Source organism: Equus caballus, chromosome 1 (genome assembly GCF_041296265.1).
Source record: "Equus caballus isolate H_3958 breed thoroughbred chromosome 1, TB-T2T, whole genome shotgun sequence".
Taxonomy (NCBI): Eukaryota; Metazoa; Chordata; class Mammalia; order Perissodactyla; family Equidae; genus Equus; species Equus caballus.
In genome coordinates, this window is record NC_091684.1 from 34,046,334 (window position 1) to 34,056,004 (window position 9,671).

General features: G+C 35.7%; 1 long non-coding RNA gene across 1 annotated transcript; it reads right to left on the bottom strand.

The window, feature by feature from the left end:
* Positions 1 to 5,587: 5,587 nt before the first annotated feature.
* LOC138915856 (uncharacterized) lies at positions 5,588 to 7,541 on the bottom strand. Its single transcript, XR_011422238.1, has 2 exons — positions 7,195 to 7,541; positions 5,588 to 6,198 (listed from the first exon to the last, which is right to left on the bottom strand). It is a non-coding gene; the product is annotated as an uncharacterized lncRNA (long non-coding RNA).
* Positions 7,542 to 9,671: the final 2,130 nt, after the last annotated feature.

Below are 9,671 nucleotides of genomic sequence, written 5' to 3' on the forward strand. Positions count from 1 at the left end.
ATTTTCTAATTTCTAAAGAGAAAGAAACCTATTTCAACATTATTGCTTTGTTATTGGATTTTGGTGGCATTTCAGTTGTATTTAAAAACTTGAGAAACTGTGTTTTTCAATTCTTATAAATTATCAAAATCTAATTTCTATTCTTGCAAAGGAAAGGACTGCTGGAACATAGTAATCACTCGTTCTGAAAGATAGTTTTGCTGGATATAGAATTCTTGGTTGATGGTAGTTTTCCTTTCTGCATTTGAATGTCATTCGCTGCCTTCTGACCTTCGTTATTCCTGATGGGAAGTTAGTTGTTAATCTTATTGAGATTCCCTTATATGTGATGTGTTGTTTTCTCTTGTTGTTTTCAAGGTTTTTCCTTCATCTTTGTTTTTCAACAGTCTGACTATGTGTCTTGGTGTATATCTCTTTGAGTTGAGCCTATTTGTAGTTAAGTAAGCTTCTCAGGTGTTTAGTTGAAGGTTTTCATCACATTTGATAAGTTTTATGCCATTATTTCTTCAAATATTTTTGTCCAGCTCTTTATTCCTCTCTTCTCTTTCTGGGAGTCACATTACATATATGTTAGTGAACTTGATGGTGTCCCACAGCTTTCTGAATCTCTGTTAATTTTTCTTCATTCTTTTGCTTTCTGTTCTTCAGACTGGATAATGTCTATTTAAAAGAGGAATTTCTTAAACTTGAATATATCATAGTCTAAAACTTAACATATCAAGTGTATGTTCTTTTTAAAAATTTTCCCACCAAGTACCAAATGTGAAGTTAGATATTTCTTTATCTTTCTTATTATACTAACTTTTGACATAGGTATGTGAGGTGTAGGGTATCAGGACTCAGGATAATATTGCAGGCCAATTGCTTGTTTAAAAAATGCAAAACAAAAAAAACCCCCAAAAGGCCACAACCTTACCTTTTTGATTGTTCTAGAAGTGTTGATGGTTCTGGAGGGATGACATGTAGTTCATGAGGGAAAGTGTCACAAACCAATGAAGTTAACTTGGAGAAGAGGTAGGCCAGGGGGAAATGGGGAAGTTCTATCCTGAAAGAAGGGGTATGCAGAGGATCAGAAGCAAGAGAAAACATGACATATTTAGAATGGGACAAGTTGCTCAGCATGGGAAAATGACCTCAGGTGGGTCAGAAAAGCCAGATTGTCAGAGAGGTCTTGTGTGTCTTGCATAGACCGAAGAAAACCATTGAAAGATTTTAAGCAGAGGAACGATGTGATAAAATTTAGCTAAAAATCCAATACAGTATTGTGATAAATTGCTAAATGAATGATAGAGAACTAAGTTTCATAAGAATTAGAGGAGGATACAAAGCAATGAATCAATGATTTTGCTTAATGACAGTATCTAGGTGACATTTGACTCTGAGAGTCTTAAATGTTGGTTTTTATGATTATGATGAGATTGTTTTTTACCTATAAATAAAATATATACAAATAATACATAAATTACTTTTTTAATATTGATTGAAGTAAGCACTTCAGTACATTAAATAGTAATTTTATAAAGCCAAATTTATTTAATATTTATAGAGCATCTGCTGTGTCGTAGGCACTGTACTGAGTGAGGAAAGACAGACAGTCACTCTCACAGAGTTTATGATAGAGAGAGAAACCACTGTTTGTCAAAAAACCACATAATTATGTGTGTAATTACAGACTGTTAAGTGCCATAAGGAAGGTGAAAGGTGTGTCTAGTGGGAGTAGGTGGATGGATGTCAAAGGCTTTCCTGAAAACTGATATTTAAACTGAAATTCTGAGGGTGATTGAGGGGGTGAAATGGGGTGGATGGTGGGTAGAAGGAATAGCAGAAAGCATTGGAAGGGCTGAATAAAAGAAATAGAATGAAGCCAGAGCCTGGAAAAGGGAAGCATGGTGCAAAAGTGAAGCTGGAGAAGTAGGGAATTAAAAGTGCTTATTTAAGAAATCTATGTTATAATTGGAATTTATCAAACATAACTTAGGGAATAATTTTTTATATGACAAAGAATGATTTTTGATACCAGATTTCTCTTTGTTATTCATGATAAGTCATCATAGGTAAACAAAGATGTTTAAAGTTAATGAACTATAGTTCTTTAACCAAGATTAGTCAGAAATTAAAACATCTCTAAAATAATCATGTTGAGTAAATGATTTTGTTTCCTAACCATTTATTAAAACATTGTAGTTTTTCATATTTTACTCTTATTGTTCCCACATTTAATATCTATTACCACTCTTTATTTAATATATTAATAGTGACAATGATGTAAAATTCATTAACTATTTTCCTTCTCTTACTGTTGCACAAGAAAATATTGTTTTGTGTGTTGAAAATTTATATTAGGAATGGGTGCTCCCTTATTTACTGTAGAAGTGCTATGTATATGTAAAACCTTAAATTGTTGGGTTTTTTTTTGAGAGAGAGGAAGCAGTAAATTAAAATTTCATGTATGATAGCACTAAGAAAGCAACAAACCAACAAATTAGGCTCTATTTATTTAAAAATGGCTTTTTTGTTTACCTTCTTGAGTCATTAAAATATTTTAGTTATAATTGTAGTTGTTTACTTTTGTTACAGGTGGAAGACTGTGACGCCATTGGACATCCTCTACCTGGAACCCAATTTATTGCTTTTAAAGTTCCTTTAAAGGGAGTATGTATAGTATTTTCTTATCTGTCTCATAATGAGAAGAATTGAGACTAATGTGATCCACGTTTACTTAGTGTTATGCTTTTCTGTGTAAAAACGTGAATGTAAGTTTCAAGCAAATGTTTGACGTTATGGAGATTAACAGTAAACTTTTTCACACATATAGTTATTAATTGTTCATGCTTGTATAAGACAGTGGTTTTGAAAATTTTTTAATAACAGCTTTATTGATATATAATTCACATAACATAAAATTCACCTATTTGAAATATACATTTCAATGGTTTTTAGTATATTCGTGGAGTTGTGCAGCTGTCACCACAATTTTAGAACATTTTTATCATCCCCTTCCCAGAAATAGAAACCCATGCCCAGTAGCAGTCACTCTTCTTTCTCCCTCACTCTCACCCTCCACCCTAGGCAACCACCAATCTGCTTTCTCTCTTCATAGATTTGACTGTTCTGGACATTTCATACAAAAGGAATGACACAATATGTGTCTTTTGTGACTGGATTCTTCAGCATAATGTTTTCAAGGTTCATCCATGTTGTAGCATGTATCATATTTAGTTTCTTTTTATTGCCAAGTTGAATTAATTTTTTAACCGTTAAACTTATTTTATTGAAAACAGATTTAACAAGATTAAATACTGTTTTGAGAGAAGATCTCGTTAATTAATCCTAATGTTATTTTTGTTTTTTATAGTATGCTACCTATTTAAAAGTTATAATCCAAAAATAAAGTTGGTTTTAGTACCGTCCCCACATAAAAAAATTGGCATTCTTTTATTAATTTGTCAAATCCTTTGTATAGCATTTCCTAAAAAGTAAAAGATACGTGAAACCCATGCCATGTTTTATATGGCCTCAGAACCATGGCAGCTTTAGTTTCTCTTACTTTCTCAGACGTTAGGAATATGAACACACAGTTCAGAATCTTTTATACTTGCCTCCTGATTTAACTCGGATTTTTTTTTCCAGTGGTCTTTAGGTTACGTTTGTTACACGCTGAGAGAGAATTCCTGTACTGTAAAACCCACCCTTTTAAAGTATACAGTTTACAGTATTCAGTGGTTTTCAGTATATTCATAGTTATGTAATCATCACTACTAATTCCAGATTATTTTTATCATCTCAAAAAGAAGCCTTGTACCTATTAGCAGTCACTCTTTATTTTTCCCTCACCCGACCCCTTACAACCACTAATCTACTTTCTGTCTTTGTAGATTTGCCAATTCTGGACATTTCATATAATTGCAATCATACAATATGTGGCCTTTTGTGACTAGCTTCTTTCACTTAGCATGTCTTCAAGGTTCATCTATGTTGCAGCATGTACTAGTAGTTTCTTTCTTTTTATTGCCAAATTGAATTAATTTTTAAAATTTATATTTGGCTTTGTAGTACATTATGCTAACTGCAGTTTTGTCTTATTGACCATGTAATACAAATATCAAACCCGTTGTACCATCAGCACACACCATGGAGAGCACTAACAGATACAGTCTAGGAGCATGCTGCTAAGTTTATAGACACTGACCAAAATTATATATTTACCACCAGGTAATCCATGTATGACATTTGATAACATTTTAAAAATTCTTTATTCTTCTTTGTTTAATATAAACATGGAAACTTAGAACCTTCATATCTAGGAGAAAAATGAGTATTTAATCAAACAAGGCAGCCTGGTATCATGAGCTGGATAAAGATGAAAATTTCTGGGTTAAAATCTTGACAGCCATTTAGCCTGTGACATTGGACAAGTAATTGAATCTTTGAGAGCCTCAATTCCAAGATCCCTCCTAACTCTAATGTTGTAATTATACTGTAAGAATCTTGGATTAATTCTGATTACTATTTGATTGAAAAAAATCCTGCCAGATTACTTTAGTGAGAACTCTACTACAAAATTATTTTCAATTCATGGTTAATACTTTATTTCAAATTGGATTTGATGCAAAAATTCCAGTGGAGGGGCCAGCCTGGTGGCGCAGCGGTTAAGTTCATGCGTTCTGCTTTAGCGGCCCAGGGTTTGCCAGTCTGGATCCCGGGTGCAGATCTACACACTGCTTGTCAAGCCATGCTGTGGCAGGTGTCCCACACATAAAGTGGAGGAAGATAGACACAGATGTTAGCTCAGGGCCAGTCTTCCTCAGCAAAAAGAGGAGGATTGGTGGTAGATGTTAGGTCAGGGCTAATCTTCCTCAAAAAAAAAAAAAAAAAAAACCCAGTGGAGCAAAGCAGGATAGTCCCTTCTTGAAATGTTTGAAGTCCTTGGTGACAAGGAGTTACATCTCTCCACTTTTTAGCCTGTATCTTATGTGTGCCCTCTAAGCAGTCCTTTCCAGATGCCTATAGTTCAGTCAGTGTAGCTCATTAATGAAGCAGACTTCCACTTCTCCACTTCGATGTAAGAAAACACTTACCTGCCATTTATGTATAGGTTAATAGGCACTGGATCCTGTATTAGACATTTGTGCATTTATCCCATTTAATCCTCACAACAGTTCTATGATGTAAGTATAAGATGTTGAAACTGAAGCTTAGAGAGGAAAGTAACTTGTCCAAATTATATAGCTAATAGTGGATTATTAGCTATAGCTAATTATATAGCTAATAATCCTCACAACAGTTCTATGATGAAGTCTAAGATATTGAAACTGAAGCTTAGAGAGGAAAGTAACTTGTCCAAATTATATAGCTAATAGTGATAGAACTGGGACTCAATCCCATGTTGATCTGGTGATTTCTAAGCCTCTGACCTTAATCACAAGGATCTTTGCTGCTGTCCCAATAGTATGCATTCTGTGACTTCCCTTGTGTGAATGTATGTGTTTTAACTGTAACTCTCACTGTAGACCAACCTGTATTTTGGATTCTAATTTTATAAGTGGTCTTAATTTGGGTTCCCCCCAAGCAGACCCTGAGACAAGCATTTGAATTCAAGTGGTTTATTAGGGAGGTGATCTCAGGAAGCACCAGTGAGGGAATGATGGCATGCGTGAAACAGGACTGTGAAGGAAGCCAGTAAAGGATGTGTTGTCTCAGGTTATCACTTTGGACAAGCTCAATATCTCTACGGGACTCAGATAGTTTAGAATACACTTCAGAGATATCCAACTCAAGGGATGAGGAAGTTAGGGTATTTATCCTCATATTGTCATCTATCTTTGACTGAGGGCTTTTCTTGCAGGCATTAAAACTTCTCTGTCCTACCCTGTGCATGCACAGTCCAGAGAAAGCCCTCAGGTAGATAGTCCCGGGTGCTTTGTGTAGGATGCTGCAACATGCCTGGAACATGCTAAGGGGAATGGGCAAGGCACTGACAGGGTCAGCTACAGCAACAGGATCCAAGACTTTGACCTGTTTCTCAGGGTTTTTCCCCCTTCCTTCTTAGTATAGCTAATGACCTTGATTGTATCTCTAGACAGGATTATTTTGTGATTGGCCATTAAGCTTTCTATAAATGGTACCTACCTTCACCTAAAGTCAGATTAATAGTCGTCAGAAGCGTACTTCCTCATGTTCTGCAGGTCCTTTTAAGTTCTGGACATTTTGGGGAAAGAGAACAGATGATTTGGTTGATCAGCTTTGAGCAGATATAGAGGGTTTTTTCTATTCCTTTGGAGCAAAGAAGTTCAAATTGCAAATCAGCTAATTTGGGTAACTATAAGGGAAGTGTATTCCCAAGTAACTTATTCATAAGGTAGAGGCGAGAGGAAGATAGTGTAAAGAAAGGTGAAGGAAGGGCTTGCAGAACACTCTCAGGGAGTATATAACCAGGTCTTGGTAATTCATGAGTGAAATATCTGCTTTATGTATTTATTTGCAGCTACATTTATTTGCAACTAGTTTAACTTCTGATCTTCTATTTAGTTACTGAATTAAAGATCATTCAAATCTTTGGAAGCAGAATGAGGCTAACACATAGAGAATAAGAATAAGGCTCGCTTCATTTTAGATGTCTATTCTAAATGCCTCAAACTAATAGAAAGTGAATATGATTTTCTTTGTCTAATTCAGCCTTCGGACTTCAGATTAGGATGTTTGAAAGAGGAAATTATCATACATACTTCTATACATAGCTAATTTTAGAGCTAAGGTGCATAAAAGGGTAAATCAGTACAGTGGTTTCCAAATACTAGTCTGAGACTACCTTCTCTGGCTGCCTCTGAATCACTAGGTCAGCTTAAAAATGGTTCCTGGACTCCACCCCCCAGAGAACTGTTTCAGTAGCTCATGGTGGTGTCTAGAAACTTTTGTTTTTTGGGGGTTTTTTGGTGAGGAAGATTGGTCCTGAGCTAAGATCTGTTGCCCATCTTCCTCTTTTTGCTTGAGGAAGATTGGCCCTGAGTTAATGGCCCCACTCTTTTGGTTTTTTTTAAGTTCCTTCTGTTGATTATGGTGAGTAGCTAGGTTGGGAATCACTGATAGAGTCAATTCACCTTATTTTAAAGATACATAACCCAGGGCCCAGAGGGCTTTAGTGACTTCTCTGAGGTCACACAACAAGGTAATAATGGAACTAAGACTTGTACTCACTTCTTATGACTCTCCAGCGTTCACCTCATGATACCACAGCTGCCTCTCCTGCTGGAAATTTAGGGAGACAAGAGGGAAGGAGGGCTGTCACAAGACATCAAACCTATTTAAACTTTTTATTTTAATTATGAAGGAGATGATATCCTCATATAGAAAGTTAGGGATGTCAACTAGAGCAAATTTGATTTTTGCTAATTGGGAAGAATTTTATTAGAATCAAACCCATTAATATTAGTTGAATGAGGCACTTCCTGAATTTCTGAAGATGAACACAGCCTGAAGAGGTTTCTTAGGAAAGTCCTCCCGTAGATTCTAAACTAAACCAGCTAACGTAGAAAGTTTTAATTAGCTCCTCTTTGTTGTACTTCCAGAACCAGTGGCTGTAGGCCTTGAGACTCTTTGGAGGAGATGTGGAATACTCTAAGACTGTGCTTTCCAGTATGGTAGCCACTAACCACATGTGGCTATTGAGACTTGAAATGTGGCTAATCCAAACTGAGATGTGATCTAAGTGTAAAATATACACCAGATATTGAAGGCTTAGTAAAAAATAAAATTCTCAACAATTTTTTAATTTCATGTTGAAATAATATTTTAGATATATTGAGTTAAAATGTTAAAATTAGTTTCATCTGTTTCTTTTTTACTTTTTTAATATGGCTACTAGAAAATTTTAAATTACATAGGTGGCTTGTGTGATATTTGTGTTGGACAGCACCACTCTGTGAGTTATAAGATATTTTATGGACATACAGTATGTGTGTTTTATGTATCTGTGGAGATCTCATGCAGCCCCTGAGGGTAAGGCTTCAGTGCAAGTTCTTCACCCATCAGTTTAGGGGACCCAGAAAGCCCTTAGATATCTTGCAAACTGAACATGCTTCAAGGAAATAACCAGGAATTCACAATTTCTTTTAATTATTCTGAGGAGAGATAATAGCAGATTATTTTTCTAAAGCTCTTCAAAACTTCATAAATTGCAGCATTTACTTGTAATCCTTTGTTTTGGACCCCTTTGTACAAAGTGTTTTTACCATTATAAATACTGGCGCAGTGAATGTCCTTATACCCAATCTCTTTTCCCCCCATGTCTCTTATAATTGCCTTAGGATAATTTCCTAGACAGGAAATCACTGAAGCAAAGGATGTAAGTGTGTTTAGGCTCATCTCACAGCTCTAATTAGTTAAAAGTTTTGCCAATGTTTTTAAAGCTATGAAAGTTTTCACTGATTCTTTTTACCTTCTTATTTTTTTTTCTTCCTTGTTTATTCTGTTATTAATTTACATTTTATCTGTATTTTGTAACCTTATTGTTCATTTTTCATTATAGGTAGTTAATCAGAGACTTAGTCCAACCCAGAAGTTTACACCAAAAGACTTAATTAGTGCAATAAAAGCACTAAATGTGGAGCTTGGATTAATTACCGATTTAACATACACCACAAGATATTATGAAGTTAAGGTAAAGTTACACATGTATTTTGTTATCATGGATAGGTCTTATAATAGAAAAGATTTTTTAATACTGCATTTGGAAGGTGAATTGAGATACTCTCTTGGTTATTTTAATATAAATTTCAGAATTTCCCATGTGTGATCTAGAGATCTTCTTAATCCTTCACACAATCATACAGTATCGTTTTTCTGAAATCATGGATTGTACAGAGAGGGAAAAAAACAGAATTTTGTTCTTTTAAGAGGACAAAATAACTAAAAGAAAGAAATGTAGATGGAAATAGAAAAGAAAAGAAAAAGGGGAGCAAGGCAACAAAATAAAGAGGGAAAAACAGCAATAGATAGAAAAGAGAGCAAAAGAGAAAAGGATAAAGAAAAGGAAAAATGCGAGATAGGTATTACTCTACAACAGTGTTTTTTGAACTTTCTTTAGCAGCAAAATCCTTTCAACTAAATCTTGCTCTGAAGCCCGTTATGTAAAGAAAATAAACAGGGAGTTGTGCTGGTTGGAGCAGGAGATTAAGGATACACTAGGCCTCATCATCATTCACCAGTCCTCCCCTCCCCATCTCCAATCTTAGGGACAGTAGGACTTTGGAGAGCAAGAGTTTTTTTGTTTGTTTGTTTTTTGAGGAAGATTAGCCCTGAGCTAACTACTGCCAATCCTCCTCTTTTTGCTGAGGAAGCCTGGCCCTGAGCTAACATCCGTGCCCATCTTCCTCTACTTTATATGTGGGACGCCTACCACAGCATGGAGTGCCAAGGGGCGCCATGTCCACACCCGGGATCCAAACTGGCGAACCCCGGGCTGCTGAGAAGCGGAGTGTGTGAAGTTAGCCGCTGCGCCACTGGGCCGGCACCGAGAGCAAGAGTTTTAAAACCTTGCTCTAGAGGAAAAGAACTCTTGGACCTTGCTTTTCAATTGGATTGTTGCCATCAAAGATGTCATCTGTCATTCCTGCCCTAATTAGGAGACATTTTGTCTTGGATACCTTGCTGCCATTTCATATTTCAACATACAC